Source organism: Ostrea edulis, chromosome 5 (assembly GCF_947568905.1).
Source record: "Ostrea edulis chromosome 5, xbOstEdul1.1, whole genome shotgun sequence".
Taxonomy (NCBI): domain Eukaryota; kingdom Metazoa; phylum Mollusca; class Bivalvia; order Ostreida; family Ostreidae; genus Ostrea; species Ostrea edulis.
In genome coordinates this window covers 25,634,121-25,655,438 of record NC_079168.1, presented here as the reverse complement: position 1 = coordinate 25,655,438, position 21,318 = coordinate 25,634,121, and the positions used below count along the sequence as shown (strand labels likewise).

Below are 21,318 nucleotides of genomic sequence, written 5' to 3'. Positions count from 1 at the left end.
ACTTTGTGGTTTGTGCTTGTTTTAATACCGGTTTCCTTTTTCAAAAACGTGTTCGCTATATAGTCCTTTTTGTAAAGTTACGGCGTGTAGTACTGGCCATGATTGTCTCGCTGTAAGAAACGTATTGTGTAACTCATGCATAGAATTGCTAGAGTTTTGTGTATCGTGTTATTATACGAGGTAACTTATATCCATGGATAATGTAAAGTAACGTTTCAACCTGAAAACTTGTGTGTATGTGTACGTTGATATAGTATGACTTTATTGTCGTAGAGACTATCGAATGAAATATAATCTCGCTGCTCCGAGACTCCAACGCGAGCTACCTGAGACTCGGTGAATTTTCTTCCGAATATGGATGTGCGTTAATGAATTCCAGTACTAATGTAAGTATCACTTAGAAATTATGGTATATTGTGCTTTTTTTGTTTTTGAAATATATAGATTTACGTATCAAAGCGTTATTTACCTACCGCCATCAGCTAATAAAGCTTAAATAAGAAATAGTAAGAAAGAGTTATCGTCTTTAGATTTAGACCCTGGCCAACTTTGAAAGAAGTCTTGATTATCGTGAATAAAAATTGAGAAGGCATCTTTCTATTTCAAAATGCCATATTTTAAATTCTAATGTTGCATAGGGATTGTGTTCAATTTATCAAACACTGGAATGTTACATACAATTTACCTTTTTCACGCAGAAAATACTACAGTCTGTTTCATGTTTGAGGTATCTGTGAATGTGCATGTTACAGTGTTACAAGCAAAGAAAGATGCATTGCAAATATCTTAAAACTTGTAAACTTAATATTTCTTTGGTGGAAACATAATCTTTTTCCTGATTTAGCAGTATAAATAAAGTGAATTTATTTTATGAAGAAAGTAAATTTTATTAATTGGATCTACCGTATTGTGGTGGGGGGTGTATACTACCCATTCATAATTTTTGAAATGTAAAGATTTTCTTAATTAATCTCATTGGTGCATGTAGTACACCTAAGAAAATTAGAATGAATAAAAAGTACATGACATGTGTGTATTTGTATGATAATCATTTGGTACATATGTAATGAAAAAATTCAACTTTTCCTTCTGATATGATTTAATGACCAATTATGGATTGTTTTAAACTGGAGGGAAATCAATAATAAAAGGAAACTAGAGCAAAGCAACGAGAGGTCTTCTGTCGGAGCTGTGTGACATAAAAACCTGAACTTGACCATATGTCCTTGGGTTAGGTCCTAATGCAGCCTCAGTCTCAGCCTTACAACATGAAAATCTGTTGTAAGTATGAAATCTAAATGTTTCTTCATTACTTGATATGGCCAGGACAGGGTTTTTATTTTCTAAAACGTGAACTTGACAATGTGACCATGGGTCAAGGCCAGGACATATTCTTTTATCATATGGAAACTTTTTATCAGTATTAATTAAAAAACAATTGCCATTAACAAGATATATTAAGACTCTAATTAATTTTTAATTTTTAGACCTTTATAAATGGTGCAAATGACCTTACATCAAGAATATTCATATGCACTGCTGTTCAAGAGAGAATATTTCTTTGAAGATTTTCCCCATATATTCCTATGTAAAACTATGGCTGAATGTAAAACTTATACGGTACCAATTTTGATGCACCAGATGCGCATTTCGACAAATAATGTCACTTCAGTAATGCTCAACCGAAATGTTTGAAATCGGAAATAACAATGGAGTTTTAGAGCTATTATAGGGAAAAACAGTGTTCCAAAAGGTGGAGTCAAATTCGTCTAAGGATAAGAGCTATGCGTGAGGGAGATAATCCTTAATTTTGTAAAGAATTTCTAAATTTTATAACAGCAATTATATATACATCCGTATTTTCAAGCTAGTAACGAAGTACTGAATCTATATATCGAAACGTATCATATCTTATGAAACTTCAACTCTCAATATTATATTTCCTTATTATTCCAAGCTCTCTCATTGGTTCAAACTTAATTTAATGAAGTATAAAACAGTATATAGAATTGTGTTACTATTAAACGTTCAGAATTTCATATGGGATTGACATTTCTAAAAATGGAAATATTATTCTGCCAAACAACAAGAGTGTTTACTTCACAATAGCTATTACAAAGGGAAAGCTGTAAATGTGACAGCAAATAGAGTTTTCTTTTGTGTGAAAAGTACTATATTTCTCACATGAATTTTAAAAACTTTCTAATCTGGAAACTGTATGAGGTGACATCCCAACAAAATTAATGTACCCCATTAGTATATTTTGCATAAAAATGACTAAGATCAACAGCTGGTATTTTTCTCATATATAATCAAAAAATTAAAATCAATGTAATATGCATATATCCAATATGTGTGCTATTGAAATGTCCATCATTCAAATCGTAATTAAAAAAGCGTAGGGGGCAAGCCTCACCTCCCCCCTTCCCCCAATATTACGTGCGCGTATCCTTCTAGAACACATATTTTCATTTCATTTGTATCGGAAAAGTGTCTGTCATTCAAATCGTAAGTAACACACGTTTGTTTTTTATATACAGTGCTTGTGACCTATAAAGAATGTTATTTACAATATAATAGCTACCTTTTTATCACTGACCCTATAGTTCTCACACTTTAAAAAAATGTCCAAACGAAATTATCTTTCCCGCCAGATGACCGAAAATTGGTACACTAATGATTGTTTTGAACAAATTGTCATAATCAATAGATCTATCAACTGACGAGTTCCACACTTTAATTGTGTGTGTGTGTGTGTGTGTGTGTTCGCGCACTATGCCGACACTTACGACACGTATAAGGTTACACACGAGCAACCTACGACATTTTCAGAACCTACGACACAAAAGTGTGTCGTAGGTTTGGAGACCCCTTGAAATCGGAATTTTTCATCGTGTTTTACCCAGAAAATACAAAATTTTGTATAGTGTGAGTTTCCGGGTTACACACGACTTTTGTTACACACAACACCGAGCCATAATGGGGTGCTTACACACTTTGCATCCTTGCCACATTCTCGCGCATGCGCAAATTCAACTTCCTAAGGAAACGAGGTCGAGTGGATGACAATGCAAATGTAAGTGTTTTTGTTTATTTAATTGAATATAAGTAGTCAATTAATGATTTAAAATTGATATTTTTGTTCCCGTCCGTTTAGTTTGAATACATTGGGGTATGTGATGTATCGTTATTCTGCAGTAATGGTGAGAAAAAGTAAGTTGACCTTTGACACGACTAAGATACAATTAGATGCGTGTAAGCTTAAATAGTTCAATGGTTTTCATTTTCTGTATGTTTTTGTGTTTGTTTTATATCATCATGATTATCTTCAGTATTTTGGTTTATCATTGATTTGACAAAATGTTTTACAAATACAGAATCAAGGAATAGTTAGAATTTCCTCTTCAATACAATATCGGTGTACACGTTTTTTTTTAGACATATGAACATCGTTAAAAGCAACAATTCTCTAAATATTAAATGAGAATTGAATTATTATACACAGTATATTTGTCATTCTTTGATGAATATGCGTATCTTAATGTATAACATTGATATATAACAAACTGACGAACAACTGGAATTTCCTCTTTAGAATATTCTATCTTAGCTTGGCAAAATATTTTCAATATTTTCAAAGATATAAACCCCGTTTCAAAGCGACAATATCAAAGAAAATTAAACAAGTACATAGCTCCAAAAAATTGGGTCTTTATTACCACTATTTTTGGATATTATTAACTGGTAACCGGTGGATAGCTCCAGCCTCTTTCCCCTTAATAAGGAAGGTGTGGTCAAGCGCGGTTAAACAAGTTCTTGGGGAAAATATTGTTTACCTTATTTTAAGAAATTGTTTAGATTTCATTTTGTTCCAACATCGACCAGTTGCAAAGATTTTGGGTGAATTTATCTGATGGTTGACTTTACGCCATGGCTATAAACAACTTTATATAATATGTTGATTTATAGGCGTTGAAAGAAATTTCCAAATAAAGGGTGTTGAAATCAAATGGGACAAGGACATTTAAAGTATGTGCGGTTCAAGTGTCTCTCATCAATATGAATAGAATGAAAAATAAAGTAATTTGTCCCAAAATGAAGTCCCCCCCCCCTTTCTTCTCTCCAACCCCATCCCCATTTGTGCATGCAGCTAGATCCAGTGTTTTCATACCAGACCAAATTCATGTTAAATTATCAATGTTTGTCCTGTTAAGAAGATATACTTTTTAAGTAAATGGAAACTCCAATCTAGTTCACTGAATTTATGAAAAGGCAAGAGCAGATCCGGATTTCTCTCTCTCTCTCTCTCTCTCTCTCTCTCTCTCTCAGAGTGTTGCCAAATCGGTGTAACTTACATTAAAAAAAATAAAGGGGTTTCGGTCAAGGGCTACCGCTATTTTTAGAGCGACCCTGAACACTAGCGACAGCGATCACCGCTACACCGGCACCAGAACATGTACAGACTGTTCAATCGAGTGGGGAAGATCCCCAGGGCTTTTTGTAAATTTCATATAAAGTTGCAGAAATGACATTTTTTATCTTTGTTTATTTTTTTACTTATTCAATTGTAAGAAATCAGATACTATTTATATGTATTTCTAAAAATAAAATTGAAAAAAAAAATAATAAATCCATTACGAGATTCGAACTGGGTACATGTTATCGTGAGTTTCATAGACATCTCTAACGATTACGTAACAGTGTTTTAATCTTCACACTCTTGTTATTTCACACTCTCAAATAAATGAAGTTATGTAAATCAATTTTGTGTAGCCTATGTTTCAAAATATTATCTGTATTTTGCACCATTTACAAATGTAAAATAGTATTGTTAAAAATTCAGAAGTTTTTGAATTTGTCAGCACTTGGAGATTATTTTTCTCGTGCCGTAGACCGACTGAAGAAGAAAAAAAAGGGGTCAGATTATTTTCTTAGTGCTGTGTTTAAAGTTATGTATTAGTAAGTATAAAATGAGGATATCATTGTTTATAGACATCAGTCAGTGCTGCATATACATGTATTACCATTGTCTGTCTGTCTGTTTACCAGTATTTACAGGTATCTGAATTTTTAATCAGCTGTTAATCTGTAAATGGATACAAATAGAAAAATGGGAGGGGGGATGCATATAGATAGATATATAGTGTATTTATCATCTATTTATAGAGATAGAGTTTTTTCCTTTTATTTATTTATATATATATTTATTGATTAAAATACCTGTGCAGTATAATGAGTATTGCCCATGTCTGTTGTAGGGGTAGTGGTAAAATAGTATGATATACATGTATGTATGATATTTTAATAATATTAACAATGAACCTACATTGTAATATTTTTGCCATAGTGTGTATATGAATTCTAGGTATCAGGACAACTCGCCCCCAAGACAACTCGCCCTCAAGACAACTCACCCCTCATCGGGACAACTCGCCCCTAAGACAACCCGCCCTCAAGACAACTCGCCCCCTCTTCGGGACAACTCGCCCCCTCTCTTGAGATAATTCGCTCCTACATATCATGCATGTTTACAATTATTATTTTTGGTCTAAATCCAAGAGGTGTATTACCAAAAATTAATGAATTTCTTATAGATAGTATATACATCACAGACAATAAGACGTGTTCACATTAACACCGAACTTCATGTCTTTTTATGCAAGACGAAAGATTTTAGTGGAAATCCAGTGTTTGGGTTCAGTAAATTCATCATCACTTTTATGTACATGTAAAATATATAATTTCAGCGGAAACAAGTTAGCGTTTGGTGTAGGGAGAGTATTAGCTTGGTCTACAGCTGACGTAGTATAATTATCAATAATCTGCGTCTGTTGTTAAATCTAATTGTTTCATTTCCCCCAAGCTGTTATAAATTTACTTCAAACGTTATGAGTTACTCATCATCAGAGTTCTTTACACTTTGAAATCGCCGCGTAAAAAGAATCACACTGCGTAAAAAGAATCAGTAAAGCAAAGCCGTTATAAAATTTCTAAAATGGGAATTTTATTTTTCAACGGGTATTAGTTGAGAAATGCATTAAAAGATAATTACATGTATCAGAATATTCATGCTTCACCTTTACACTTATGTATACTATATCGATAAAAGAAACACCCACACCCTCAAAATTTCCTCAGTATTAGAGACATTTAATCAATTACCTGAAGATCAGTAAATATAATTTTCCTTGCCAATTGATTTATGAAAAATTTAACTTTTTCTGAAATGCAATAATTAAATATATGTATAATTCTATTAGAATTTACCATTCGTGTTAAAGTATGAAAGAAAAAGACGTATCTTTATAATTGTAATTGTAATTAAAAGATTTATATAGCGCCCTATCAACATTAGTTCTCTAAAGCGCTTTACAAATGTGAAAGAAAAGATAATATAAAATCGATGTGCACATACATGTGAATAAAATATTCATAGTGTCAGAATTAAAATGCATAAATATTATTATTAATATATAGCGATATGATATGATTACCCTAATAACATATGAAACAATTTAAAACAACCCTTAGGAATAATTAAATACATAACAAGGACATAGGCATAATAACAAACAGCAGGGTTTTTTTTTTTTTTGGGGGGGGGGGTGTTTGTTTTTTGTTAACAGCACTGTAAGAGCTGTATGTAAGAGCACTAAGTATATAAAAATAATCACAAATTAAAAGCTAATTTAACGAGATGCATTCTGAGGTCCACTTTAGAATTAGACAATGAAGTACATTGTCTGAGTTTAAAAGGCAGAGAATTCCAGAGACTCGATGCAGCTTTGTCCAAATGTCGATCCCCATATGTTTTCGTACGTGTCCGAGGTACCTGGAGAAGATGCAGAGATTCGGATCTTAGTGATCGTGTGGGATTGTAAACTGTAAGGATATCCTTTATGTAAACTGGAGATAGGTTGTTGGGAGATTTGAAAGTATGAAGGAAGTATCTTATATTGAATTCTGTACTCAACTGGGAACCAGTGAAGATCTATTAGAACAGGAGTAATATGGTCGGATTTTTTTGAGCGTGTTATTAATCTTGCAGCTGTGTTTTGTGCCCTCTGAAGTTTGCTGGTGTGTTTAGAATGAACACCATAAAGCAATGCATTTCCGTAATCTAATCTGGATGTAACTAGCGAGTTTACTAGAGTTTTACATGCTTCATCATTGATAAATGTTAAAAGTGTAAATAACACACACAAAATAAAAATAAAATGTGATAATATATTTATATATAATATTGGGGGCAGGGTTTGACACTAAGGCACGCCCGACCGACCGAGACTACTAAATGATAGGTCTGGTTGGGTAAAATGTTTATTTACTAGTCCGACTGGTCGTGTTAAAAATATGAACAAATTTAAGAAACTTTACTTTAAATCATAAGATATTTTATTCATAAAAAAAATAACTGTAAAGAGTTTGCGAGCAATTTAATGAACCGCATGATGACATAATCTCTATCTTTAGTTCTAATAAGTCGCGGTCGTAAGTGATGTTCTACGACATCTACACATTGTTAATGTGTGTAAAGTTATGTTTTGGTTAAATAGAATTATTGAATTCACTTTCATTAAAAAAAACACCAAAACAGTTCATTTGAATTGAATATAAGAAAGTGTTTATTAAACATATGTGCGGGAATGTCTATATAATCAAATATGAAATCTCGTCCTCCATGAAAGCAAAAGATGTCTCAAGAAAGAAAAAAAAGGAAAACGTTGGGAAGAAACAAAGCAGCTAGGGCTTATGAAATAGAAATTTAAAAAAAAATATTGAGGTCAATTTATTCTAAATGGATTAAAGAATTTCCGTGCCGGTAAAAATTTAATGAAACTGAAAATAGGGTTGAAAGTAAAAGCATCAAATTGAATGACGAGATTAAAGATTTTTTTGAGACAATTAAATGCATTTTAGTTCAAACTTAACGTTTTTGATTTAAATTAAGTACATGTATTTAGATATGGAGACTCTTATAAGATTTTTTTCTGGAACGTTGGTCAGGGCTAGTGGATGTAAGGTCAGGTCTAGCAAAAATCATTTTAAGTAGCCCGATTGGTCTAGTGCCCCAAAAAGTTAATGTCAAACCCTGGGGGGCGAGTGTCTCAAGAGAAGGGGGCGACTTGTCCTGAGAGAGGGCGAGTTGTCCTAAGAGGGGGCGAGTTGTCTTGGGGGCGAGTTGTCCAGCATTCGAATTCTATTGGTATCAATTATATAGTAGGCCTAGTAAGAATACTATTCTACTTCTATTCAGTAGAAATAGAGCAACACATACAAGAATATTTAAGCTTACATTTATGTATAGTAGTCTGGTACCACTAAATATATTAAGTTGAGTGTTCATAATATGTTAAAAATTCAGATCATGATGTTTATTTACATGTCAGAGGGCATAAACATGCACCATACTTTTCATGAAGCACCAACACTCTTCATGAAGTATGCTGGCGTAAAGCGCAGCAGTTCAGGGTACCTGTAAAGTGCGAAACGAAACGAAATGAAACGAAATCCACCGAAACGAAACGAAATATGTCGAAAGTAAACGAAACCCACCGAAACGAAACAAAACCTACCTAAGCGAAATGAAACAAATTGTATAACCAAACTCTTTTAATTATAATAATTAAAAATGGCATCTTAGGCCCCTGTGAAAGTTACCACATATCAATAAAATTCGCCTCCCCTTTGATGTAGGCCTTCGGCTTAACTGATATAATTAAAAGAGATCGGTTATACAATCTGTTTCGTTTCGGTAGATTTCGTTTCGTTTCGGCGGATTTCGTTTCGTTTCGATTTCGTTTCGCACTTTACAGGTACCCAGCAGTTCATGCCCTTAAATACTTTAAAAAATTAAACTTATTTCTTAAATATGCATACATGTATTTGTACTTTAATAATCCATGTTTAGGAAATATTTTCATGTTATATATGTTAATCATATGTGTCACCATGCAATGTTAGATTGAAAAATAATATAAATACATGTGTATATGCAAGCTAATGTTTCATTAGATTCTTTGCATTTGATTTTAATGTCAAGTTTCTTTTTCATAGTTGACGCAACAGATTATGAGATACAGATGAAACATGCAGGGAACCATGTAAATGATTCTGAAAGTGGCTACCCAGGTGCTGTTTAAGGAAGCTTGTAATAGGAGTGGAAAACCACCCAAAAACTATGTGTCTCAAAATGCCAGTAGAGACATAGAAAGAAGAGAGGAACTAGCTGGGATATCATTATGAAGAACCTAACCTCCTTGGAGTCAAGTATGTGACAAATTATTCATATAAATAATCATCCATGTCACCATGAGATCGAAATTAACTTTTTAACCACAAGAAATTTTAGGTACTGTATTCTTTTCCTACTAGGCTCCAATTCGAAATTTAACCAGCATTTTTCTATCGATTGCTTTTTTTCAGGAATTTAATAAACTAAGCACCCCTTTTATCAAAATAAATGAGAAGAAAGTGCAATATCAAAAACAAGATTGGAATTTCTTTCCTTAAACATTTTTAAATGAATTATCAGGCAATGTATCATTGGTGGGGGTCATAGGGAACATCTATGCAGCATGTACTCACTATCCAGAGGTCCTCCACCTACAATTTACAGCATTATGTGGCTTGAACCTTAAGACTTAGTGTGTATTTAATTCTCTCTCTTTCTCTCTCTCTCTATCTATCTATCTATATATATATATATATTTCTATTTACTCAATCCTGTGTGTAATCATGCTTAGCAACTATCCAGTATGTTTCTGTGTAACATATTCTCAGCCATGCGGATGTTTTTCGTTAGATGTCATTTTTTTCCCGACGAGTGAGGGGAAACCATCCCCTTACGAAACAGCCTGTAGAGAAATAAATGTTATGTGATTGAACTCCATCTGATCATCAATTTATATTTATATATATATATATATATATATATATATATATATATATATAATCCAAATAGAAAGAGTTGATATCACACAGTCAAAATAATTAAATAAAAAAGCAGGAAAATATGCAGTTCCAAAATATATTCAAATCGCTAGTGCTTTCTGGATTTTAACATCCATCCTCAGGTGAATACAAATATTGAATACAAAGTTGTTTATCTTATATTGTTGTATATGTATATCTAAAACATTTGGAGATTTCATCACAGTGGCTCATCACAAATTAACCCTCTCTCTTCTATATTTACATGGGGGGGGGGGGGGGATCTGGTATCCCAATAATCACTCCTTCAAATTTCTATTATGTCTCCTTTATTTTACTGACATAAGATTTTACGACCCCTCTCAATCGATCAGAGAAAGACCATAGTTTGTAAAAATACTTAGAATATCTGTTCGCACCAACAATATATTTGAAGGAACAATGCATTTTCTATCGTTTTTAAAACCACAGGAACTTTTCATCAATCACTCAGAATGGAAGACAGACTTGCATTGGTCAGTTCAAGTTGCTCTTCAGTTAGGATGTGTGAGAGTAGTTTAAGCAAACATCCCCCCATTTAAGAAATTATGTCATTGTGCTTCTGCACAACTAATCATAATCTTACGTTCTAAGTTTTTGTAGTATATACCTGGAATATGTCAATATAATTCCATTTTTCTCATTCATAAGAGATTTACCAGTTATCTAAATATTACGTATGCAACTAATCAGAATGAAATGCTTGACGTGTGCATGTGTAGGTATTCATATTGTAAATCAACAGCAAAAAATCATTTTAATTTAATTACCCTTTAATAAGAAAGTTGTGGTCATTTCAGTACCAAAAAATGAAAGAAAGCAATGCACGTTATGTGCATATGTCAATCTGTAATTCTGTTGATGTCATCCAACAGGTATTTGTATCATGTACATATGATTAGCATAATTAGTTTGAATTTCATGTTTGCATCATATATAAGAACGCTGTGGAGATTTTGAAATTGTCTAATCAAAATTTAGCACAATTGTGCATGCACATGCTGGCTAGTAATTTTAACCATACCAATTTGTAAGTGCCAAGACATACTAAAATCCTCAACTTCAGAAGAATTTAATGAAAAACATAAACATTATGGTCCTTGAAATATAGAAAAAATATAGAATCTTCAAAAGACAGGATATGCATATACTGAGTGTTGGCATTTTTGTATTACACCAATCTATATAGATACACATACTATCTACTATGCTGTGATATCAACTCATTCACTTTATTCATAAGAAAGTTACAGACATTTTAGTATTAAATCCAATCAAAATGAAATTTTGCATGCATATGCAGATTGGTCATTTTGAACATGCAGATCAGTTAATAAATATCTTAAAAATATCTTAAAAATAAAAATCTTAAAAATTACAAGTCTTAATTAATAAATGCCTACAATATGAATATTAAACAATCTCAAAGAACAACAAAAAATTTAGACTGATTCCCAAGTTAGTGTACCAAAATCCAATGCATGCACATTCAGACTAAAATACTATCTTTCTGCACATCCAAATGATATACATGTACGTACAATCATCTTAAAAAGATTGCATATAAAGGATCTCTTGTATAGTTATTGAGAACAGAGTATACCCTAAGTTCTGGGAACATAAATATAAGGAATCACTGTCTAGTTTGTCAGGGTATATGAGGTGATTAACAAATTAACATCAACTGAAAATATGAGAATTCATGCATAACAGCTTCACCATTTATATAGTTTGCATGCATGTATCATGTTCATGCTTTTATGGGATCTTTGTGAATTATGTCAAGGAATTGGATGATTTGAATATATTATAAAAGTGGCAAGAATGAAAATAACATGTTCTGCCATATTTTTGTTTTCGACAGTTTATTTTATTTTTCAATGCGTTGTTTTACACCAGTTTTATAACGTATGCAATGCAGTGTACACCAGTTTTGGACAAATGAAATTGGCCTTTAGTTTGCTTCATCAATATACAGACTCTATTTCAATTGATTATATATTAATAGTGAGTCTCATGCCAGTATAAGGCAGTATACATCTTTCTCACATAATCACTAGTGTGAGACCAACTCAACCCATGTGAGACAGCTAATAATACAAGATTTTTCTGTCTTACACTGCTAAGACATATCTTTGCTTGTGATGTACATATGTATGTCGTATATTTTCTGATTTACATTACACGATAAAGAAAAATAGTTTGTATTGTTTTCTTCAAATTTCAATTTGATATATATTATGTATAGCTTTTTTATGGACAACCTTGGGTTTTGTACTTTACACTTATATTGTAAACCATTTTCAGGTATGCTGAGATCTTCATACTGTGTAATTAATTTTTGCATATATTCAAAGAAGGATTTCAATAATTTTGAATTTTCTCAAAGCTCTTGAATTAAAATACTGAACTGATAAAATGTGAGAAAAATAACACTTTATTATTTGCTCATGTGGGATAGGGAAATTCCACCTCTGGAACAAGATTCACTGCTTAAGACTCAGCAAAGTCTCGTCCTAGACTGCAAATCTTGTCCCCTCGGTGGAATTTCCCTATCTCCCATTCATACGAATGAAGGATTCCATTTATCACACACATGCAATGCACACGTGATATCATGCCAATATACATATGCATTTATCACACATGTAGCAAGTTTCAATGTTAGAACACATCTGATATATGCAGTGAGTTTTATGTCAATATATATTTATCACACACATGCAGTGAGTTTCAGTGCCAGTACACATTTGCACACATGTAATGAGTTTCAGTGCCAGTACGCATTTATCACATGCGTGTAGTGAGTTTAAATGCCAGTACACATCACACACATGTAGTGAGTTTCAATGTCAGTACAGATCAATACACATGTAGTGAGTTTCAATGCCAGTACAGATTTACCACACACATGTAGTGAGTTTCAATGTCAATACAGATTTATCACACACATGTGAGTTTCAATGTCAATACATATTTATCACACACATATATTGAGTTTCAATGTCAATACAGATTTATCACACACATATATTGAGTTTCAATGTCAATACAGATTTATCACATACATATATTGAGTTTCAATGTCAATACATATTTATCACACACATATATTGAGTTTCAATGTCAATACAGATTTATCACACACATATATTGAGTGTCAATGTTAATACTGATTTATCACACACATGTAGTGAGTTTCAATGTCAATACAGATTTATCACACACATGTAGTGAGTTTCATTGTCAATACAGATTTTTCACACACTTAAACTGTTAAGTGAGTTTCAATGTCAATACAAAGTGATCAATTCTTTTGAGAAGCCTGTAGTAACCAACCATGTTGATATCCAAGAACTTTTTAACATTGTTATCTCTTTCTAAAATATTCAAAGTTTATATTTGGATTTCAAAAATCTTTTGTCTCTCAATCAACACATTGAAATTTGGTTTAAAGCATGTTGAATTTAGTTTCACAATCTTGATATGATTTAATTGTGATGATTTCAAAAATAACATTCCTACTCACCACCCTGCACCTCAGAAATTAAAATGTAACTTAGAAATAATGAATGCATTTAAAAAAAAAAAAACATTTAAAAACATTCAATATTTAAAATGATTGGACCAGTATTTCCTAATGTGAAATAATGTTAACGTGTACTGTGTTGTGCGGCGTGAAGACAAAATGTTAGGTAATAAAATAAGGTTATATTTAACAAGGAAAAAGTTTTTGAACAGGTATTGACCATATATTACACAGATAAGTTAAATAGGCAACTTAATTAATAAATTTCAAATGATTAGGTCACTAAAGATCATTTTGGAAAGATCAAGGTCACTCAACATGTACCTTATATAGAAAAGAACCTTTATTTCAAAAGTTATATATCATTATGCAAGTCATTTGTTACATGAAGTAGTTCAACTTCATTGGTTAGATGCAGTTTGGGGAAGCAATTACTAATATTCTTGTTATTGGATTTCACTCAAATAGAGACATCAACACTTGCCCGAGTCCCCACATACACAGGGTGGAAGTAACTTGTTTATGTGTTTGGAAAACGCGATATGTATATTACATATTTAAAGTTCATTTACATTTTGTTAATAGTAACTTACAGCAGTACAAAAATTTTAAAGCTTTATCTCTTCAATGTTGTAGACTATATTCAGAGGGAATGCAGATACTGAGGCACCCTAGCTCATCTAGGAAGTCGGGAAGAAAAAAGCGAGGTATTTGTATGTCATAATTTGTATTATATTTTGTTATTCCCAAGCAAATGAAGTTTAGGAGGGTATATTAGAATCGCCATGTCTGTCTGTTGGTCTGTCTGTCTGTCGATTTGTCTGTAGGCATAATTTTGGCTGTACTCATTTTAGGAGACTAGCTAATGGAATTTTCTTAAAATGTGTACACTCTCTCAAATCATAAAGACATATAAAAATCTGCACCTAGGGTTTTCATAATGATTGGACAAAGTTTACTTAATTTAGATCATTTTGTTGTTTCTTTGAAATTAGAAAAATTTTGAGCCTTGTTTGCTTTAACTTAAGGGTATGTCCTGACCTTAGCAGAGGGTCATTTGGACAAGATTACAGATATTTTTATGCCCCCTAGATCAAAGATCGGGGGGGGGGGGGGGGGATATTGTTTTTGTCCTGTCTGTCATTCTGTCTGAAACTTTAACCTTGCTAATAACCTTTGAACAGTAAGAGCTAGAGCTTTGATATTTCACATGAGTATTCCTTATGACAAGACCTTTCCGTGGGTACTAAACCTTTTGACCTTGACATTTGACCTACTTTTTGAGAAAAAATTGACATTGGTCATAACTTCTAAATGGTAAATATTAGAGCTTTCATATTGTACATGAGCATTTCTTGTGACAAGATCTTTCTACTGGTACCAAGATATTTGTCCTTTTGACCTTGGCCATCTTCAGAATTGGCCATTATCGGGTGCATTTGTGTTTCACAAACACATCTTGTTTGTCCTTGCCATAAATTGCAAGATGAGATAAACAGGAGAATAATATACTAGGTGCAGAGGTTGCTTGTGTTCAAAGAATGTGCAACAACCAGCATCAGATGATAATCATTTGGACAAGCTAGGTCAAGGTTTCTGGGTGTGCAATGCAAAATTCTTCTCTATAATGTAATTTTATTATGAAATAACTTCAGAAAATTATACAAGATTAATTAAAATATGATCAAAGAAATGTCATCACCCTGAACACAAGTCATTCAGACAAGTTTAGGGGCACAGTTTAGGAGTTTCAGATTATGAAGTCTTAGAAATGTTAATATTCTAAGTTAGAGGTGCATGGAGAAGTCATACTTGACACAGAGGCTGCTTATAGCCAAGAAGTATGTCATAAACCTTATGCCCAGGTTATTTGTAGAGGGTCATGATCACATGACTCAAAAGTCAAATGTTCTTTAGGCTGCACCAATTTAATGCTGGGATTTTGGACAGTCATATTTTTCTGTTACTCTACTCAAAGTTTACTCATGACCAGACTTTTGGACCAATGTCATTTTGGGAAGGTCAGGCTCACTCAGAATATACACCTTATATATAAGGAAAGGTGCCTTATTTCATTAGTTTTTAAACAAGTATGGATCATAAATCGTGCAGATAGGTAATAGGCAAATGGCTTTCAGACAAAGGTCACTCAAGGTCATTTTGTAAAGGTCAACATCACTCAACATATACCTTATATATGATAAAGAAACCTTCATTCCAACAATATATCAACATTTATTGAGCATTGTGTGAATCATTTGTTATTTGAAATAGTTCATTCAGGTGAGATGTATTTTGGGGAGCATACATCAGTTTTATCAATATTCTTATTTTATATTAAATATCTATTGGTAGTTTAATAAAGGTTTAGGATAGAACATTTAAAAAATATATTATTGATTTGAAATCATTTACTTTAAGTTATGGTAAATGATAGAGAAAATGAGTTGGACAATCTTTCAAGAAACTGTTGTACAACTGTTTCAAGTGATATGTACTGTCCATTCTTTATTACAGCCAATGTTCAGTGCCACACTTGGACCACTGCAGAAAAGGCAGCTTTGTAAAGACAATTTGAGACTTTCGTCAAACTAGGAAAAACTCTGGCTCAGGTTGACTGTCTAAAATCCATTTGGAAGGAGAAATCGCTGTCCAGTTTAACATGGTGTCATGGAAAGTTTGCTGTTAAAAATATTACTTCCTGGCAGAGGTGTTACAAAGAGTTCATCCAATTTTTATGCCCCCTCCATTTGAACGAGAGGGGACGTATATATTGTTTTACATGACTAATTCGGTCTGTAGAGCAAATCTTGTCTGCTCAATATCTAATGAATTCTTTTGCTTGACTGTTTCCAAACTTGGTACAATGATTGCCCCTAGATAGTGAATGAACCATATTAATTTACAGGTCACAGGGTCAAGGGTCAAACTGGACACAGTAAGATATTGTCTGTTCAATATCTTGAGAACGCTTTCCTGACAGACATCAAACTCGGTATACTGGTTTCTTTTAAGAAGTAGGTGGTTTCTTTTAAGAAGTAGATGGTTTCCTTTAAGAAGTATATGTCCCATAATGTCCCATATTCATTTTGAAGTCACAAGGACAAAGGTCAAACTGTACATAATAAAATATTGTCCACTGAATATTTAAAGAACCAACCCTTTACCTGACAGTTACTAAACTTGGTACAGCGGTTGCCCCTAGAGAGTAGATGACCACTACTGATTTCCAGATCCCAAGGTTGAAGGTAAAATTGGACATAGTAAGATACCGTCTGTTCAATATTTGAGAACCATTCACTTGACAGACATCAAACTTGGTTCACTAATTTTCCTTAAGAATTAGATACCCCATGGATTTTGAGGTCACAAGGTCAAGGGTCAAACTGGACATGACAAGATATTGTCTGCTCAATATATTGAGGACTCTTTGCTTGACAGATATCAAATCAGGTACACTTGTTCTACCTAAGGAGTAGATGACTCCATTTGATTTTGAAGTCACAAGGTCAATGGTCAAAATGCTACGGACATAGGTATTGTCTACACAATATCTTGAGTTTGCGTTTCTTGACAGACATCAAACTTGGTACACTGACACATCATAAGTGTAGATATCTAGTATTCATTTTAAGGTCAATGGTCAAACTACTCTGGACATCAGATTTTGTCCATTCAGTATCTTGAGAACCCTTGTTTGACAAACATCAAACTTGGTAGTCTGGTGCCGCCTAAAGAATAGATGGCTCCCATTGGTTTTAAACTCTCAAGGTCAAAGGTCAGGACTCAAATAACTGGTTATTTGAAAATATCTGCTCAGTACCTTTAGAGATCACATATAATGGTTGCCTCTGACTAATAGATACATTGTAACTTTTGCTACAGACATTCTAAATGATCATTTTCAATATTGTAATATGGAGGGCATATATGTTTCTTAAATCTTTCTTGTAAATGGTTTTGATACTAGTTTTATATACAAGATGTATTATCAGCATTTGTCATTCATTGTACACCATACATTGGTTCATTCAAAATTGATAAATATATAATCAACAGCAGTACACATGAAATAATTCTCCATCTATATCTTGAATTGAACAAAAAGTTTAATGGTATTCCAAGGCCTTATATTCATGTGCAATTGAAAGACTGAATGAATATACTAAGATAATATAACAGTATTTAACTAAAACTAATTGCAGTTTAACACTAATGTACTTATAATGTAATTGATAGTACCATGCTCTTACTTGTAACTTGTTTTCATTTATATTCAATAGATATTTCAAGTTTGATAGCTAACTCAAATTTCAAATATGAATGAACATTAAGTGTCTGCTGTTTTAAGACTAAAGAGTAGCTTTATTTACATCATATGAGGTTTTTTGAGCTAAATTGATCAGCTTTGTATGCTTATGAAATAAATATGTACACCTATATTTTGCAGTTGATTGTACTTTGCTTTAAAGAAGTCTTAAAATTGGTGTAGTTTTCATTAGGTTTGGACTTCGCAAGTGACAAATTGGATTAGGAGTATTTTTACTCAGTGTCTTCTCAAATACTAATGAAAAATCAAGACAATTTAATAGAGTCTTATAAATTCAGTATCTCTTGATAGATTGCTGAAAGAGTAGTACGAAAGAAAAATCCTGAACTCTGAACGATCAGATTCATGATGGATGCAGGGACACACAGTATTTTTAAAAGTCCTTGGTACAAGTTCTTCCTGTGACTTGAGCAGTGTCTGTATTCAGATATTTAAAAAAAAAGATCTTTAAAGCACTGTAGTACACTGTCATATAACCAGGAATATTTCCTGTATGGTCACCTTTAAATGGCCTTTGGTGTCGTATTTCGACATAAAGGACATCCAGGATACAGACGCCTTTGAATGCAACATTGGTTATATTACAAGTGTGACTGATAAGGAGCGCCAAATTAACAAAAACTCAGATAAAAAGATCAGTTCAATTATTACCCGTAATAATCAATTGACGTGCGCATCAAATCAATCATTGTTCTCATCAATTGATTAGGTGTTCACATCAATTATTGCGCCCATATATTAAATAATGCGCGCTGCCCATCAATTCAATGTATGAGAGCAATAATGGGTTTGCTGCGCGCATTTATTTAACTGATGACTGCAATACTTCAGCGCGGCATGTGATTTTGAGCTCCGTATAATTGATTTAATAATCTCTTTAATTCAATTGAAAATATCTTAATTATTTACAACGATTTTTGTACAAGAAATTAATGAGCACATCAACTCTTATATAGAGAGAAACACTTCAATTAATATAATGAATTCAAGACAGATCTAATTAGATAGTTGTTGTATCTAGAAGAAGTATTGCATGCATCAATTGAATAAATATCAATTCAATTGAAGAGAGCAATAATTAAATTATTACACACAGTAATTGAATTGAAGCGCCAGTAATTGAATTAAAGCTTTTTTTAATTAAATTGTGGAGGGCATCAATTCAATTGTTGATATCAGTAATTCATTTGAAGAGAACAACAATTCAACTATAGCCTAATCAACTCATCAAAGTATTCAATGCTATAAAGAATTCAATCAATGCGCGCAATAATTCAGAATTGTAGATTTTAGTAATTATCTGAACATGTTTCATTGAATTGTTGCAAGCATCAAATGAATTGATGATATCTTCAAATAATTAAACTTATCTTGAATTTAGCTTTTTAGACTGAAAACCTTTTTCAAATCTTTTTAACATTAATTTCTGTTACAGAAGAGTATATTTTAGTTCAACTGACAAAACACTAGACAGCCCCCCCCTCTCTCTCTCTCTCTCTCTCTCTCTCTCTCTGATATGTATATAAATTCCCCAAAAAGTTGTTTTTTGAGAAGTGGTTGAAACACTTGAGTTCCCTTTTAATTCCTTCAATCAACCGCCAGACTAAATGTAGTGACTTTCATGTAATATATCAAGTTTATACACTCTGTAGTGAGTTTCCGGTGTGTGTTCACATGTGACATGGTGTCGTAGGTATCAGGTGAAAATTCAATTTTGTTAAAGACGGATTTTCTATATTTTAAGTATCAGAGCAATATAAACAATTTAATCAATGCGCGCTAGAAATTAGAATAGTAGATATTATTAATTATTTGAAGAGATCTTCAATTGAATTATTGCGCGCATCAAATGAATTGATATTTTCAAATGCTTAAAGATGTCTTGAATTATTTGAGTTTACGTTGATTTGGTGATTCATAGACTGAACACCTTGTTTAGATCTGCTTAATATTAATTACCGGTATTATATAATGAGACTCCCCCCGGAAAATTGGCTATATATAGTAAGCCCCCCTCCCCCGGAGGAGTCTGGCAATATAGTTAGACCCCCCACACCCACACCCACCCCACACTTATCAATAGTGAGCCTCCCTCCTTCGTGATTGGTCTGGATTTCCATCGGAAGACTGGCTATGGCATTTAGTGAGTCACCCCCTTTGAGGGGTGGCTATATCCCCTAGCCCTAGTAGTGAAACTTCCCTACAATACACATACGTGGTTGGTTGCAATTTCATTAATATCTTTGATATATTGATTAAAGGGGTAAATTCTTTTGGCAGTCGTTCAACTACTGAATTGAATGCTCATTGCGCTTATGAAGGATCATTTTTTAATAAGATGCATTTTGCTATATAGCCAAATTTATTTAGGGGTAATACTGATAGTTAGCCAGGTTTCCGGTGGATGTGGTAGGGTTGCTTTATAGCCAGAATTTCGGGGTAGGGGTGGGGGGTAAATAGCTTGGGGGAAAGCTATTCTTGTACTCTGTACAAGGACACAATGCATGAGCAGACGAATACATTTACTGTATATGTACATTTTCAATATCCACTCTTCGTCTTTTCATCAGACCTTATTTTTATTTGATATTATTGTGTAACACAGGGCATATTATAAAATCCAACTTATACTGTGACATAGAAAATGTTAAAAACGGATATTGAACCAGTATTCGTGATTCGATGAAAGGCTCTATATTGTCGAATGATAAATGAACCTTTTTCAAAATTTATGTCGGGGAAAAAAATAGGAGTTTTTCCTTACTTTTATACCAAACACATAAAAAAAAATAGTTTAATCTCAATTTAAAAGGACTTTCATACAATGATAGACGATTAATAAAATGGTAAATAGAAACGTTTTAAATTTTCAACCTAGGACGTAAATATCCATCTGGATCCTCCATTATCCTAAATTCTCTGAAAGTAATTACTAAATGGCTAGGCATAAAGCAGATTTTCCGGAGGATGAACCTACTGAAGGGGGTATACGCTACAACACCAGGTGTCTCATCCCATGCCCCACCAGGGCTTAACCATGGACGCACTGAAGGCATAACGCCGGACTATTCAGACCCATTGCCTCTGAGGATTGGTACACGTCCTCCAACCCTTGCATCCACTTCTTGGTAGAACATCAAATACCTTTAATTAATATAACTTATGATCAAATATATAGGTTACAATGTGACACTTCAAACCGAGGCTCTTCTTCGGATATGAAGGTCATTGAAATATGAAAATATTCATTGCTAAACACAACCTCGTGCACTGGCCGAGAAGCCATATCGTCTGATATATTAAAAAAAAAAAGTTCTTTTAAAGGTACCAACTTTCCGGATAATATTTTGTGATAAACTGAAGTAAAACAATGCATAAAAGACTGGGATTTTATTTCAATAAACACATGTAAATTATAGCGAACAGGACTATTCCGTATACCAAAGTAACCCCCCCCCCTTTACTTTAGTATCCGGAATAGTCCTG

The 21,318-nt window shown here is 33.0% G+C and overlaps 2 long non-coding RNA genes across 3 annotated transcripts in view; both read left to right on the top strand.

Moving 5' to 3' along the window:
• The first annotated feature begins 1,206 nt into the window (after nt 1-1,206).
• Nucleotides 1,207-21,318, top strand: part of LOC125650071 (uncharacterized) — a 35,837-nt gene continuing 15,725 nt past the window's right edge. Inside the window, exon 1 of the long non-coding RNA XR_007360887.2 lies at nt 1,207-1,281. This is a non-coding gene — a long non-coding RNA (uncharacterized LOC125650071). The remainder of the gene's footprint in view (nt 1,282-21,318) is intronic.
• LOC130054778 (uncharacterized) lies at nt 2,784-17,944 on the top strand. Of its 2 annotated transcripts, none has more exons than XR_008803113.1 (4): nt 2,784-3,076; nt 9,058-9,270; nt 14,139-14,209; nt 16,020-17,944. It is a non-coding gene; the product is annotated as an uncharacterized LOC130054778 (long non-coding RNA). The 2 variants fall into 2 exon arrangements; XR_008803114.1 differs by lacking the exon at nt 2,784-3,076 and adding an exon at nt 4,540-4,959.